Genomic DNA, 13,405 nt, shown 5'->3' with positions numbered 1-13,405 from the left:
GTCCTTCAACAGGTTTTTACAGGAAGTCAAAAATTATGAGTATTACTTCCTCAGGTCCAAAGGGTATTATTCAAAGACTTGAGCCATCGAACATTCAACATAACAGTATAGTTGTCATTTATTCATAATCTGCATACAAATTTAGTGAATTCTGAATGTTTCAAGTTTCTTTAAATTAATGGCAGTGTTTGTTTTCCCTGCAACATCTCTTGTTTCTAACGGGCTATATAGGAAAGCATCTGGAAACTGTAAAAAGACAAAACACAAAGAACAAGGATTTGTTCAGTTTTTAATCATTTCCCCCTTTCTTTACTAATAGGTACAGTGCGACTGTAGAAATCAGAGCCCAATTGAAACCAGAGACCCAGAGCCACTTCAAAGTAAAGTGCCTTCTAGGAACGCTTTAAAGGTCTGGCTTGGTCCAATGACCAGTTGGTCCCTCCGCTCTGTTTGTTTGCATTCATTGGCTAAATGCAGCAGCGTTACGCAACAGACAATGGCAGCAGAAGCAGCTTGACGCTTCCCACTGAAATGGGTCAGCCGCACAAACACATGGACGTGCGCAGTGTTTTGAAAACACAGGAGAAGCGTGGCTGTTACATAAAAATTCCTCTGACCCTTGTTGGGAAACAGCCTTCCCAGATGTGGTGGAATCTGAGTCTCTCAAGGACATGGGAGGTCAGTTCAGAAAACACACACAACACTGTGGGCTTAATTGTCTCCAGTTGTAAGTTCAGTGTGCAGCATGTTAACACGTGACGTCTGACAGCCTAAAGTAACTTCAAAGCACTACCCTGGTCTGGGTGTGAACGGGAGACTTACGTGTAAAACGGGTGGGATGCCATGAATGGTTACGTCACAGACTCGACCTATTGTGCCACGAGAGTCTTGAAACCTGTGAAAGCTCCACAAAGTTCACAAAACTGAATCCGATCACATGGATTTAGGTCAGAGCATGCCGGTGTTAGTGTGTGTCCTTTCTTGCAGGGTACAGCGTGTGCACTCACAGCATGTTTTGCAGGTGATTCATTGTGTAAGTTTGTGTTTGTGGGTGTGTCCGTGTGGACAACTTGACTGTGGTTGGGTGGTCTAGGAGCTGTTGTTGACAGCCTGCTGGTTTTTTAATTGATATTCACCTCTGAGCTGGAATGCCACTGCTTCTCCAAACATAATAGAGCACAGAGATTTCGGTTTGGTGCAGAGAGGTGAAAATGGTGGCCAAGAAAGCAAAGACCTACATGAAATAATGCACAAGAGATGATTAGTTCTTTCTAGGAATAGCAGTGCGGTCCACCCCTCCAACACTTTGGACCAGATGGAAAAAGCTCAGCAGTACTGGATGATTTTGGCCTGTGCTACGCCAATGTTCACAGTGATCTTATTGTAAATTTTGAAAATTTGCTGGATTTTCCCAACTTCTGCTTCAGAGATTTTTATACTGCTATAATTTCTATTAGACATCAAGAAAGGGAGATTTGCTTTTCACAAATTGGAATAGTACTCCTGGGCCATCACTAAAGGTTATATAAGAAAACAGATATGTGACACAAGCAATAAACCGAGATTTTTCCAGTCGGTGTGTCAGTGGTGGTCTTTTAACCCATTTCACAAAACTCAACAAATTGTAGTTAGAGAGAAGACAATGAAAGAGTCACTCATTATGCCAGAAAGCTGGAATTAGCTCTCCGATAGCAACTGTAAGCTTTTTCTAAACTTGAATTAGCAAAATGGGGGCTAAATACATAAGGAGCAATCAAAATTTATGGAACTCTACTGCTGAAAATCAAGCACCACCCCTCATTTGCATTTGGCCCCTATCACCTTCAAGCCTGGCTATTTGGCCGAGACAGAGAGCAAATATGTCAAAGTCTCTGGCTATGGCCCTGACACCAAACAGTAGTCTTCAGTGTAAAAATTCCCCCCTTGGTGTAAGACTGCCTTTACAGCATTCTACCATAATGTCCTGATACGTTCCGAGACCATTTCATCCAACTGACCTACACCAGCCTCATTCATTAGAACTGGCACCCTGTGACTTCATACTCTTCCCAAACTGAAATTCAAGCTGAAAAGTTGCCATCTTTAAATTTTTGAAGCAATCAGTGGTGCACTGAAAAGTGCAAGTGCAAGTTGTCTGAACAGAACACCCAAAAAAGTGAAATTTGAACAAACACCTTCGTTAAATTTATTCTTGTTGCGATGACGTGATACAGTCTAGCAAAAGTGTGGTCAGTTGCCTGGACTCACAAGATTACAATGTAACAAAAATTCTGTATTAGGCTTTGTAATCATAGCTTTCCTTGTTGTTTGAAGTATGCAGTGACAGCTCGGTGGTGCGGCGGTTAGCAGTGTTGCCTCAAAGTAAGAAGGTGGACTCAAATCTCTCTGGGTATTCCTGCTTCCACCCACAGTTCAAAGACATGCAAGTGTGGTTCGATTAATTGATGATTCTAAATTGCCTATGAATGTGTTAATTAGACTCTACACTTTGTTGAATGCACCAAAGAACAACTCTTTAAATGAACTTAAAACAATCATGGAATGGATTTCCACATAATAAATGAGGTTCTATTTGCATTAAGTACTTTTGTTGGACTAACGTAATTTGCACGAGTTGAATTAACTCAATTAAATTAAGTTGGACTCACCTGCAGTAAATAAGTTGATTCATATGATGAAACTGAACTAAACTGAAAATATGATGGCATCACACAGCCACAGCACTTTTACGTTTTATGTGAATATTTAGTTTCAGCAGGTTTCTGATTAAGTTGAATAATTCCTGACCGTGTTATGGTTAAAAGCCTTCAACAAACCTCTCCCTGTAGCTATGTTAGCATGAAAACATTACCACATATTAATTTCCACTCAAATAAAACTTTAGACATTTTCCATAAAATGTATTCCATAAAATTTCCCAAACATAAGATGCAGAATGTCACTGCTTTCCAACACATATCTGGCACATTTCTCTGGGCTTCACTGTTGTTTTAAAACTAACCCTGGTTGTTGATATCATTTCAAGCCTCATTAATCCCCCAAAACCTTTATAATCATTAAATCTATTAGTTACAAAACATTTTTTTTCAGTCTTTTCTCCTCCTTGTGGGATTGGGATATAATCAGGCATCTACATTACAAACTTAAATCTTATTAAGAGCTTGGAGCACCGTGCTTGGATTCAGAGATTTGGAGTTCGTCTTGATGTCGATAAGCCCACAACACGCACACACAGACATTCACAGACAAGTACATTTTAATTGTTTTATTAACAGTAAATCTATATCCAACACAAAACCTCCTTTGATCTCCACTTCAGGATTTAACATGGGAACATTGGTGCTAATTGGGTGAGGAATTGTACAAGCTCCATTTGTTTGGGTCAGTTTAAAGCAAAGTGTCATCATTAGGAAACTTCAATAGAGTATTATTGTACTTTTTTTGTTAATTAATCAGAATCAGAATCAGAAACTTTATTGTCATTGTCATGAGAACAACGAAATTAAGAATGGTCCCCGATCATTGCATCATCCCTAGCAATATCAAAATATAAATAAAACAATAAAATTCAATAAATAAAATAGATAGAATACTTAAAATACTAATAAGATATAACAGTAAAACATTCACATACATTCCCACACACATGCTTCAGACCGTGCATAGATTAACACAAGAGTGGCGTGATGGACATTTTTTTGTAGTATTCAGATGTGTTATTGTGTTAATTAACACAGAAATTTGACTGTTTTGACTCGCTGTGAAAGAATTAACCGTGTTTTCAACCTAGATTATGTGACACATGATGGACATTATTCACAGCATGTACTGTATTCTCTGAGCGTGTTGATGTGTGTGCGCTGCCCCCACTCCCCTCCAAAGTCGCTTAGAGTGACTCAGAGCTCAAAGTCAAAGCTGTAGATTAATCCACATAACAGGAGCTTTTCCACTAATAACAGAACATTCTTTTCATTCTGGCTGCCTGGTACATCAGTGCCAGCGAGCGTCGGCAGCAGCACCAGCGCACAGATATCATATCTGAGCTCTAATTTTAAAAACAACTATTAAATACCGTAGATCTTAACAATGGAGATTCTTCTGTTATGATTGGGAGATTTATAGGGGTAAACTGTCGGCCAAAGTGTGAGGGAAGCCACTCGATGTCCAAAGTTGAAGACAAATTGAAGTGTGAAGTGTTTTTGGATTTTGTCTTGGTTGTATTTCTAAAAGGCACGCACTGCTAGCAAGTGTTGAACTCAAGTTTCAAAATGTCTCTTTAGCATTTGACGTGAAAGCAACAGAAGCTTCCACTTCTCTGTATGACAGTTGATTGAGTGCCTGGATAAAAATCAGCATTAACTGCATGAACTTCCAGTACTACCAAATTTATTTCAAATGCTTATCTCCCCGCCTGAAGCAGCTAGTCTCCACCGAAAAAGGAAAAATGATATTGCATGGGGCCTTGGCTATTGCCAGGCAGGTGTTTGGGTTGCACTGCTGTTTACTTGATTGCCATTCAATAACAAAAAAAGTGAGCATTTTTTCACAATAAATTAAAAAAAGAAAACTAATGTTAGAAATCTTTCACATTGTTGATAATGTTTTCTCTGTATTAATGCAGGATCTTTACCTTACAATATGAAGTGCCCTGAGGCAATCATTGTTGTGATTTGGTGCTCTATTAATAGTGCACAATTAAATTGAACTGAAGTGCATTTATGATGGACACTAAAAAATGTTTTGTTATGATATGCTACTTCCTTTCAGCCAGACTGAACAGAAGGACTCAATCAGAAGGCATTTAGTCTTTTTAGGCCAAGGGGATCGTGGTAACAAAGTATATTTTCAAGGCAAGCTGTAGATCTTTAGCTTCAGAGTTTTAAGCATCAAGAGGTTGTTGCGATCAGAGAAGCCCAGACTTCCCTGATCCCAACCACCTCCCCCAGTTCATCCAGTGGGACAGTGAACCATTTCAAAGGCATCTGAGAGATATAACGAGGAGGTATCCTAGTCAGATGCCTGAACCATCTCAGCTGGATCACCTTATCTTATTGCTAAGGGACAGCTCAGCCACCATTCGGAAAAAGCAAACATCTGCTGCTTGTATAGAGCATTTTACCCACAAGTTTAAACATCACAGCTAAGTGCAAGACACTGTGCTTTATGCTTAAGTAATGAACTGTTAGTTCTGATTATTATTATGATTTGTGATCTTCTGTTTGTTATATTCTTAGTCTTTGGATTAGGGTTTTCTGTGTTGCTTTCCCATGCCTCATCATGCCTGCATTGCCCCCAGCTGTGTCTCCATCCTGTTTCACATTTCCTAATCACCTCACTAGGTGATTAAGCCCAGTGTTTTTCCCTGCCTGTTGTTGTATCCTCCGCATTAGTTGTGTGTTTCTCGTGTGTCATGTTTGGTCAGGTTATGTCATGCAAGGTCATCAACTCCTAGTTCAGGTCATCCTTCCTAGTTTGAATTTTGGTTTTGTTTCTAGCGTTCATGTTTTGCGTGTCTTAGTCATTTTTTGCCAGTGAATAAAAACTGCCACCTTTAAGTTTAATACTCCATCTCAGAGTCCTGCATTTGGGTCCAATCCCCACCCGCCACACAGCTCACTGTGACAGACACTAAATGTAGCACAAACCAAATTTCAACTTTGAACCTAAAATCTAATTTTGTCCCTGACACTGGCTTCTGAAAAAAAGAACCAGCCAAAAAGTTCCTACTCAATCAAAATGTGGTCCCTAAAACTTAACTGGGTTCTCACTCTTGGAGTTTGAATAAGCAGTTCACAAGAAAGCTATAACGTGCAATCTGGCCATTTTGAACGGGCTCAATCAGAGACACATTCATTGTGTGCATCATAACAGCTGCCCTCTCTTCAAAACTAACTTAATTACTGCCTCTGTTTGACGTCTTTAGCAGAAAGCTAAAAAATGACCTTTGTTACACTCTGCAGACGGATACTGCATTAGCACTTTTGAATCCATCCATCAATCTATTGTCCAATGCCATCCCCATCCTTACAGAAGTCTGCTGAGAGGTACAATTGTGGCATATGCTTACTAAATTCTCTAATCTGTTCAGTGGAATTTCAGAAACAAGAATGGGTGCAGTATAATAATCTAGTTAATGTTGTTCATTGTGGAGTGCCCTCTTTTCTTCTGCTTCAGCCTCTGTAGGCCACAGCAATTGAGTAAGCGGGGAACAGAAGTCCCGTTCTAAAAGAGGAATGTTCTTCCTGCATCGCTAAGTATTCACTTTTATGAGCACACCAGAACAAAACAGTACTTGAGCAATAATCATTTGAGGAATTTAATTTTGCCTCAGCTAAATCACTTGGAATGTTTGCATTGCACCTCCAAAACGGGGGTCTGTCCCGGCACCACAGATTTTCATTATGAGAAAGTGAAGGCTGGCAGGAAAAATTAGAGCTGTCAAGTGAAAGATAAACACAGCAACAAACACTCAGTGAGGACTTTAAATTAGTTTCTGAAGTAACAAACAAAAAGGTGTTTCACATTAATCTTTTCGCATTTGTCATCAAGTTCTCAGAGTGAGGATTTATCTGTATTACAACCTAAACTGCAATCAGATCTGAAATGTCCAGAGCAAACTGAACTGCTGGGTAACTGCTGACATTGGATAAAAAATCAACATGTTGCCACAGTTTGGATGGAACTTCTCATTTATACAACCCCTCAAACGGAGTCATATAAATAAAGCAACTGCACTCCAATTGGTGCTTATCAGCTCTACTCCAACTCAACAAAAAAACGACAACAAAAACATACCATTGAAAATACTGCTGTGTAACTGCAGACTCTTTGATATATTAAACTACTGACTGTAAAACAGATTACAACAAACTTTTCTTAGGTTATGCAAAGATTTTCCTCTGTGCACCAAGCAGGCAGGCAGTTGCCTCCCATCATGCCCCGTCTCCCTCTTTAAGTATCAGCTATCTGCTGCCAAAAGCCTGACTGGATATTAATAGCAACACTCCCAGAATCTAAACCACATTTGTTTAGGTCAAGGCTGAGCTCAGTGTCCATTAAACAGAGTAATTCAAATGACTCTGGCAATGCAACGAGATAAACTAAACACATCTACGATGAGCTAACTGACTGAGATGGAAAAATCGATTGAGGACGTTAATCATTTTGAAACTGGTGGCAGTGAGTGCGAGCTAAGCATTCAGCAACTTGGAGCTGGACTATCCCAGCTGGAGTGAGGGGGATCTGTGAGTCCTGCTGCACAGCAATCAGTGAGCTTTCTGAGCAGTTTATTTTTAGCATTTATAAATATGCATTTGAATTCAAATGGCAGTGTTAGGTTTCATTACATTTGTCTTTTCTTTGGTGTTCACTTTAACAGACTTTTTCTGCAAGTGTCAGAACTCAAATAAGTGGAGGCGTCTACTTAAAACAGCGACATCTAGCGCACAACGCTGATTTTGGTGGAAGTTATCAGAGCTGTAAAGAATCTAAAGACCCATTGCTTGTCCACTCGGGTGACTCAGGATCAAACTGTTAGCTAGGGAGGAGGGTATTTTTCAGAGCATCTCTCCAGGTGCAGCACACACTGTGACACCCATAATCTAAAGTGTAGTACAGCACAGATTCCTGCTTTCACTGCAGCCCAGCAGCTCAGTTCGGAGCAAAAGATTATTGCTTTGTCTGTGCCCAGCAGGACTTTCCGTTAAAAGTGGCGAGGAAAGGTCAAGTAGGAGCAAATCTGAGGAGCATGATGTAACAAGTAAGACTGAGAGTGCGGCTGGGCGGCCGGTACCAAACCCTGCTGACAGAGTCCAGAACATTCTCTTTTAAAAGTCAAGCTTCATTTTTCTCAGAACGGCAGGAACAAAATCCAACAGGAAGGGGGGGGGGGGGGGGAGAGGTGTGTGTGTGTGTGTGTGTGTGTGTGTGTGTGTGTGTGCGCGCATGACAGAGAGCCTGTTCTGCAGGGCTGTGTCTGAACTTCTTATATCTTTGGAACTGGCATTCCCCCAAGCCCTGACACATCTGTCCAGAGTCTAACGACCAAATGAGAGGGAGGAGGGGGAACACTGTGTGTGTGTGTGTGTGTGTGTGTGTGTGTGTGTGTGTGTGTGTGTGTGTGTGTGTGTGTGTGTGTGTGTGTGTGTGTGTGTGTGTGTGAGAGAGAGAGAGCTCGGGATATTCTATAGGTTAATTCCAATCACACCCGTGAACGCTCATTTCAAATGGTAACAAGGACACACACTGTCCTGTAAAGGCCTGCAAAACACTCCGGAGCTGTGAACACACGTCCAAACGTGCTGAGTATCTGTGGTGAACATGGTTAGGTAAATAGTAGCTATGATAACCCTGAGGTTAACCTGGCCGCTCTGATTGGCTTATCTCTGCACGATGGCTTCAGAAAACCTGGTTGCCAGCCAATAAAAACATTTGGAGGGAACACTCTGCCCCAGTCAATGTCGAGAAAACCCGTTGTGCTGAGACACACAAGGAGTGAACCTGTGAGGAGTGTACACTAGATATAGCCTTTCATTACATGCAAGGCCTTGTCATTCCCCCTGTAGGTTGTTTCCACATATTGTTTTTAAAATAATTTAATTTCTTTTAGCTGGTTTATGAAGGCATACAAACTTAGTGCTGCATGCTGTAGCAAACATATTATCACTTTGTAAAGCTACTTTGAGTATGCAAAAGAAAAACAAAGCAAAATATGAATTTAGGTATAACCACAGTAGCGACATTAGCAAGCTTGCTGTAGCTACTTAAGCAAACGATACATTAGACATCTGCTCGGTTTTAAGGTAGGCCAACCTATGCCGCTCCATAATAAAGCTGCACATTATTCAGCTTCTTATTCATTTCCAGACATATAGTAAATTTAAAAGCTCAGGTCCAGAGTAGCTGCAGATGGTCTTAATCCTGCTCTCCATGCCAGACATGACAGCATGATTTTTTTATTTTTTTTTTTCACACCCTATGCAGAGCTAGCAACAGGAAACACTGCATCATAGTGAAGTGTGGCCACAACAAGTACAAGATGTGATGTTGAGTGTGGTTCAAGAATGTCAGTAGCTACTTTTTCATGGTTAAATCAGGTTGAGAATAATCAACAAGAAAGTTCCAAAAGCTGCAGTTCCCCATATGGCCACTTGGGGCTGGCTACAAAAGTCTGACTCCCATTTTAAAATGCTTGTTGCAAAAAAAGAAGACTACATAAAATTTCTAGTTGTAGGTGTAGTCACATTGACTGACAGATGGATGTTAGGCTTCACCTCTTTGTGGTATAGGTGCTTTTCAGATATAATTCATTACTGCACTTGAGTAGTGTTTTTTTTTATTTATTTATTTCTGGAGGGCGGTGTTTTGCTTTTGCCACAACACTGGAATGACTGCAGGTGCCTGTAAGTTGCGGTTGAAGTACTTTGGGATCTTGCTAGTCCTACTGAAGAGGAGCGAGCATGAGAGGGAGTTACTTTTGTGTTAGCTAATTTCAAATGCAGAGTTTCTATCAGCTCAGCAAACACAAACTGTTTGTGTGCAGTTTGTCACAGTGTGTTGCTGACTACAGGTCCAGCTGCTGTATTTCACAGGAAGAGAAAAGAAAGGGAAAACTTCACTCAAAGATGGAGAAAGATGAGAAAGACAGGACAGGAGAGGAAGAGAGAGGTTAGATTTAACGGTAAGGACTGCTCGGTGGGATTTGATGAACTGCAAATTTAAAGCTTACATCTAAGTCCTCATGTTATTGGGTCTGTACATGTAACATGTTGGGGGTTTTTTTTTCTTTGTTTTTTTTCATATTGTGAAACATGCTGCAAAACAAACTGAGGTAGACTGTGTTATTTAAAGACTGCATGAAAATCCTCTGCAGGATAAACAGTTCAGTTTACTGTCCTGTGACGGATTTAAAGTAAAGAACAGTGTGTGACCTGTACACAGTGGCTGTGGTTTCACAGTCAGGTTACATCAAGTGTAGCAGAGATTCCTATCATTTTTAGCTGATGATGCTTAGATTCACTGAATTCCACCTTCATACCAACTTTATACCGTATAGAAAATAAACAGCATAAACCGTGTACTATCAGTGTAGAGTATGGAAAACACGCCAGGACAAGATAAAACATCTGCTGACATCTGGTTGAATTACATCCAAGAACATCCCCACACTGAGCCACTACAACTGATTTCAGGGTTCCCCCACCTGTTGAGTTCCACATTAACCTCTTCCCTACTCATTTTCCTGTTATGTCTGTATGTCTTAATTATACTGTATGTCCATTTCAGTAAATTGGTGTAAATATTTCCTAGCAACATATAAAGGAATGAGGGTTGGCTTAACACTTTTTCACAATATAAATTGTGCTCCAAAAAAGATTTGGGGGGCGGATACAGGAAGTATAATAAAAGCAGAAGACCAGCTAAGAACACTGCAGAAGCCTGAAAGAGAGGGATCTTTTTCTTGTTTATGAGATTGCTCTTCTCTTATTGCCACCTGGTTATATTAGGTGACCTTTGCATGTCATTTTTAATTAGTCGTAGCAGAAAATCAGGTATAACTAATGTCATTGTGAGCCAGCATGAACAGCGCCAGGGCACATTTCTGATTTATTATACACCTTTGCTGTCCTTGGGATAAATGTTGTGTACAGTTCACATTAAAATGGATTATCGGTCTATTTTTCTTTGCCAGGTTTTATTTAACTTAACGAAACTGGGGCGAGGAACTATTTTTTTTTTCAGTCGTTTTTGGAGTCAAGGAAGAGACAGCAAATCAGCGAAGCCTTATTTCCCATCATCCATACGCATCAGCTGGCCTCAAACCCTGAGTAAAAAATCTAGTGAAAAGTTATCCCTCTGCTGTTCAGGCTGGAGCTGCTTTTATTGGAGAAAAGCTCTTGTTGCAGGCTCTGGTGCTGGTTTAATGAGCAGTCTGCTTCGGCCTGAGAATCTAGGTGAAAGGTTAGCATGTCCCTTTAAGAAAAGGTCAAATTTAAAACTGTGAGAAGAGTGTGTGCCTGTGTTTGTGGGCCTCATAGCGAACAGACCATACCTCCAATCACTAGCTATATGACACAAGCTGTTACTAGGGGAACTGAAAGTTTATATCGTATTATAGAGTTTTAAAGGGAACAGGCATCCCGATTAAGCCCTTGTTGTAAAATAAAACTGTCTACCGATCTTTTTATTTGACACCACGTATCTCTGTTGCAGAGGGAGGGGTGCCGAATACATTAGTGCACTGGAAAGCGATTTTACTGGCAAGGTTAAATTATGAGCTGTTGTGGCGCTGCATAGCTTGGAGCTCCGGGCACCCCAGTGTACCAGTGCGGCAACAAGCAGTTTTGTCAAAAGAGAGCCCTAAATATAGCCATCGCACAGTGTTATTATCACAGCAGGGGAAGGGCTCTGTTATCTCTCACCCTTCACTCCGATTGTTTTACTACTCGAGCAGATGACAGCTTCACAGAGGCTGGGGCCCATTTGCTCGGTATATGACCTGTTATATAAGACCTCCAATGATGCGGGTGCGTTTGCTGTATTTTCCAACAGCAACACTTTATAAATGATTTCATGTCAGGTTTTATGTGCCAAAGAGGAGCACCTATTCCCAATTTGTGCTACAGTCACACTCGTACTCTTCTTTTTACTCATGTTTATCTCTGTGACAAGTATGCCATTAGCCCTACAACTGTGACGCCAAAATGTTGGCAAAAATACATCAGTGGAGGAAAACATACAGCACACACACAGTCTTATTAGGGACTGTATAAGCAACACCTGGGCTCTGATAGCCAGACTTAATCTATGCACACAACAACGCGGGGCATTGTGTTGCTTTCCTGTCTTTGTTACAGAGCGGTGACATGAGAATGGCCATCGTGGGCTCGCTGAGTCACTCATTCAGAACTAGCTGTACTGAACGGCATGATTGGAAGTGGTGGTCCGGTGGTCCCCCCAAACCCCCTGCTGCGCTGCCTGACCTGGATCAGTGGTTGTAGACAGATTCAACAACACGACAGACACTCAAAAAAAATTCATTCACAAAAGCTATTGTTAGTGCAGTCGATGTGTGTGGCAAGGACTGGCCCGTTTCAGCATTCCCTAACAAGCAACAAGTAGCTGAGTATGTCAGGCCACTATTCTTCTCATCTCTCTCTCACTCCCACTCTCTCTCTCTCTCTCACACACACACACACACACACACACACACACACACACACACACACACACACACACACACACACACACACACACACGTCAGTTTCTCTTCTGCACTGTTTACACCCAAACAAATGATACTGCTCGCTGCTTTGCTAATAAGGTCCGTACTAAGAAGAGCTTAGCATTAGCTACAGAAAGTAGTGTTCACCGTGAACTATATGGCCAATGCCATATTGTTCATGTTTTGTTTGTCTGGACTGGAGACCAGTCTGCAACCATCTCTGCGATTGCTTTGGTCACTGGCAGGTTGCTGCTATCGCCTGTAGTTTGCATGGATGACATCAACTTGTTCCAAAGCTATTGGGTAAGTGGGAGTGAAACCAAAAGGTACAGCACAAACCGCAAATAGGGACTGTTTATGTTTAGTGTGAGTTGTGGATTTTGAAACGTGCTGGTTGCAGCGCTGAGACGCACTTTTACTTTGAAGGTGACCATTCTCTATTTGCCATTTGTGCACTTCACTATCGCTTAGCTAGTAGCTAGCCAGCGTTTGCTAACAAACTGACACCTTCAGCAATTTCTTACCATCTAGTTGGAGAATAAATATTTTTACTTCGAAAATGGTGTTAGAAGTATAACATCCAAGCAAAAATAATAATAAATTTAAACTTTATAACTTATTACATTTATTATTTACTATATTTGGATTAGAAGGTGGGATGCTAAGACTAGCAAGCTTGATTAGCAAGCTACATCCATAAACTGCATTGCTGTAACACACTGTCATACAATTATAGACAGAAACTCTATAATTTCACTCACCCAAACTGGAGTTCTTGGGATCCCTTACATCAACCCACAGTATTTGTCAGAAAATTTTATTAGAAACGCTTCAAGTGCGGCTAACACTAGCAACAGTAGTCTAGTTTAGTTCCTAGACTTAGCTAAGAGGAGGACAAGTATGCAGCTAGCAACAGCCCTCAGTATCAGCATACCTTGTGTATTTAGTGCCAGGCTGTAAGTATGTTTTCTGCATTTCAGTATGGAAGTATATGACTATAGTATCCCTTTTAGAGCCAGCATCAAGTGGCCACAGTTTTTGGCACATGCTCATTTGCTTAGTTTTTCAGGCCCAGAACAAGCTGGCACTAGGTGCACACAGCTTAAACACACCACTGTGACTCCATTGAACCATAAATGTACATTGCTCTGGGAGTGGGAGCTAATGTGATGGCTTCCTATT

At 41.0% G+C, this 13,405-nt stretch overlaps 1 protein-coding gene across 2 annotated transcripts in view; it reads right to left on the bottom strand.

The window, feature by feature from the left end:
• Nucleotides 1-13,117, bottom strand: part of LOC147304660 (growth factor receptor-bound protein 10-like) — a 68,186-nt gene extending 55,069 nt beyond the window's left edge. The window contains exon 1 of one of the 2 annotated variants that reach the window (XM_086279335.1): nucleotides 12,985-13,117. The gene's annotated coding sequence lies outside the window, so the exon portion shown is untranslated. Of the gene's footprint in view, nucleotides 1-822; nucleotides 980-12,984 lie in introns of those variants that run through there. The other variant, XM_086279336.1, reaches the window with a different exon arrangement.
• Nucleotides 13,118-13,405: the final 288 nt, after the last annotated feature.

Source organism: Aulonocara sp. 'chitande type north' Nkhata Bay, linkage group LG22 (assembly GCF_057382095.1).
Source record: "Aulonocara sp. 'chitande type north' Nkhata Bay isolate Kocher_YH1m ecotype deep benthic linkage group LG22, A_spYH_male_GT1.1, whole genome shotgun sequence".
Lineage (NCBI taxonomy): Eukaryota > Metazoa > Chordata > Actinopteri > Cichliformes > Cichlidae > Aulonocara > Aulonocara sp. 'chitande type north' Nkhata Bay.
The sequence above is the reverse complement of the archived record's forward strand: the minus strand, read 5'-3'. Positions and strand labels throughout refer to the sequence as shown.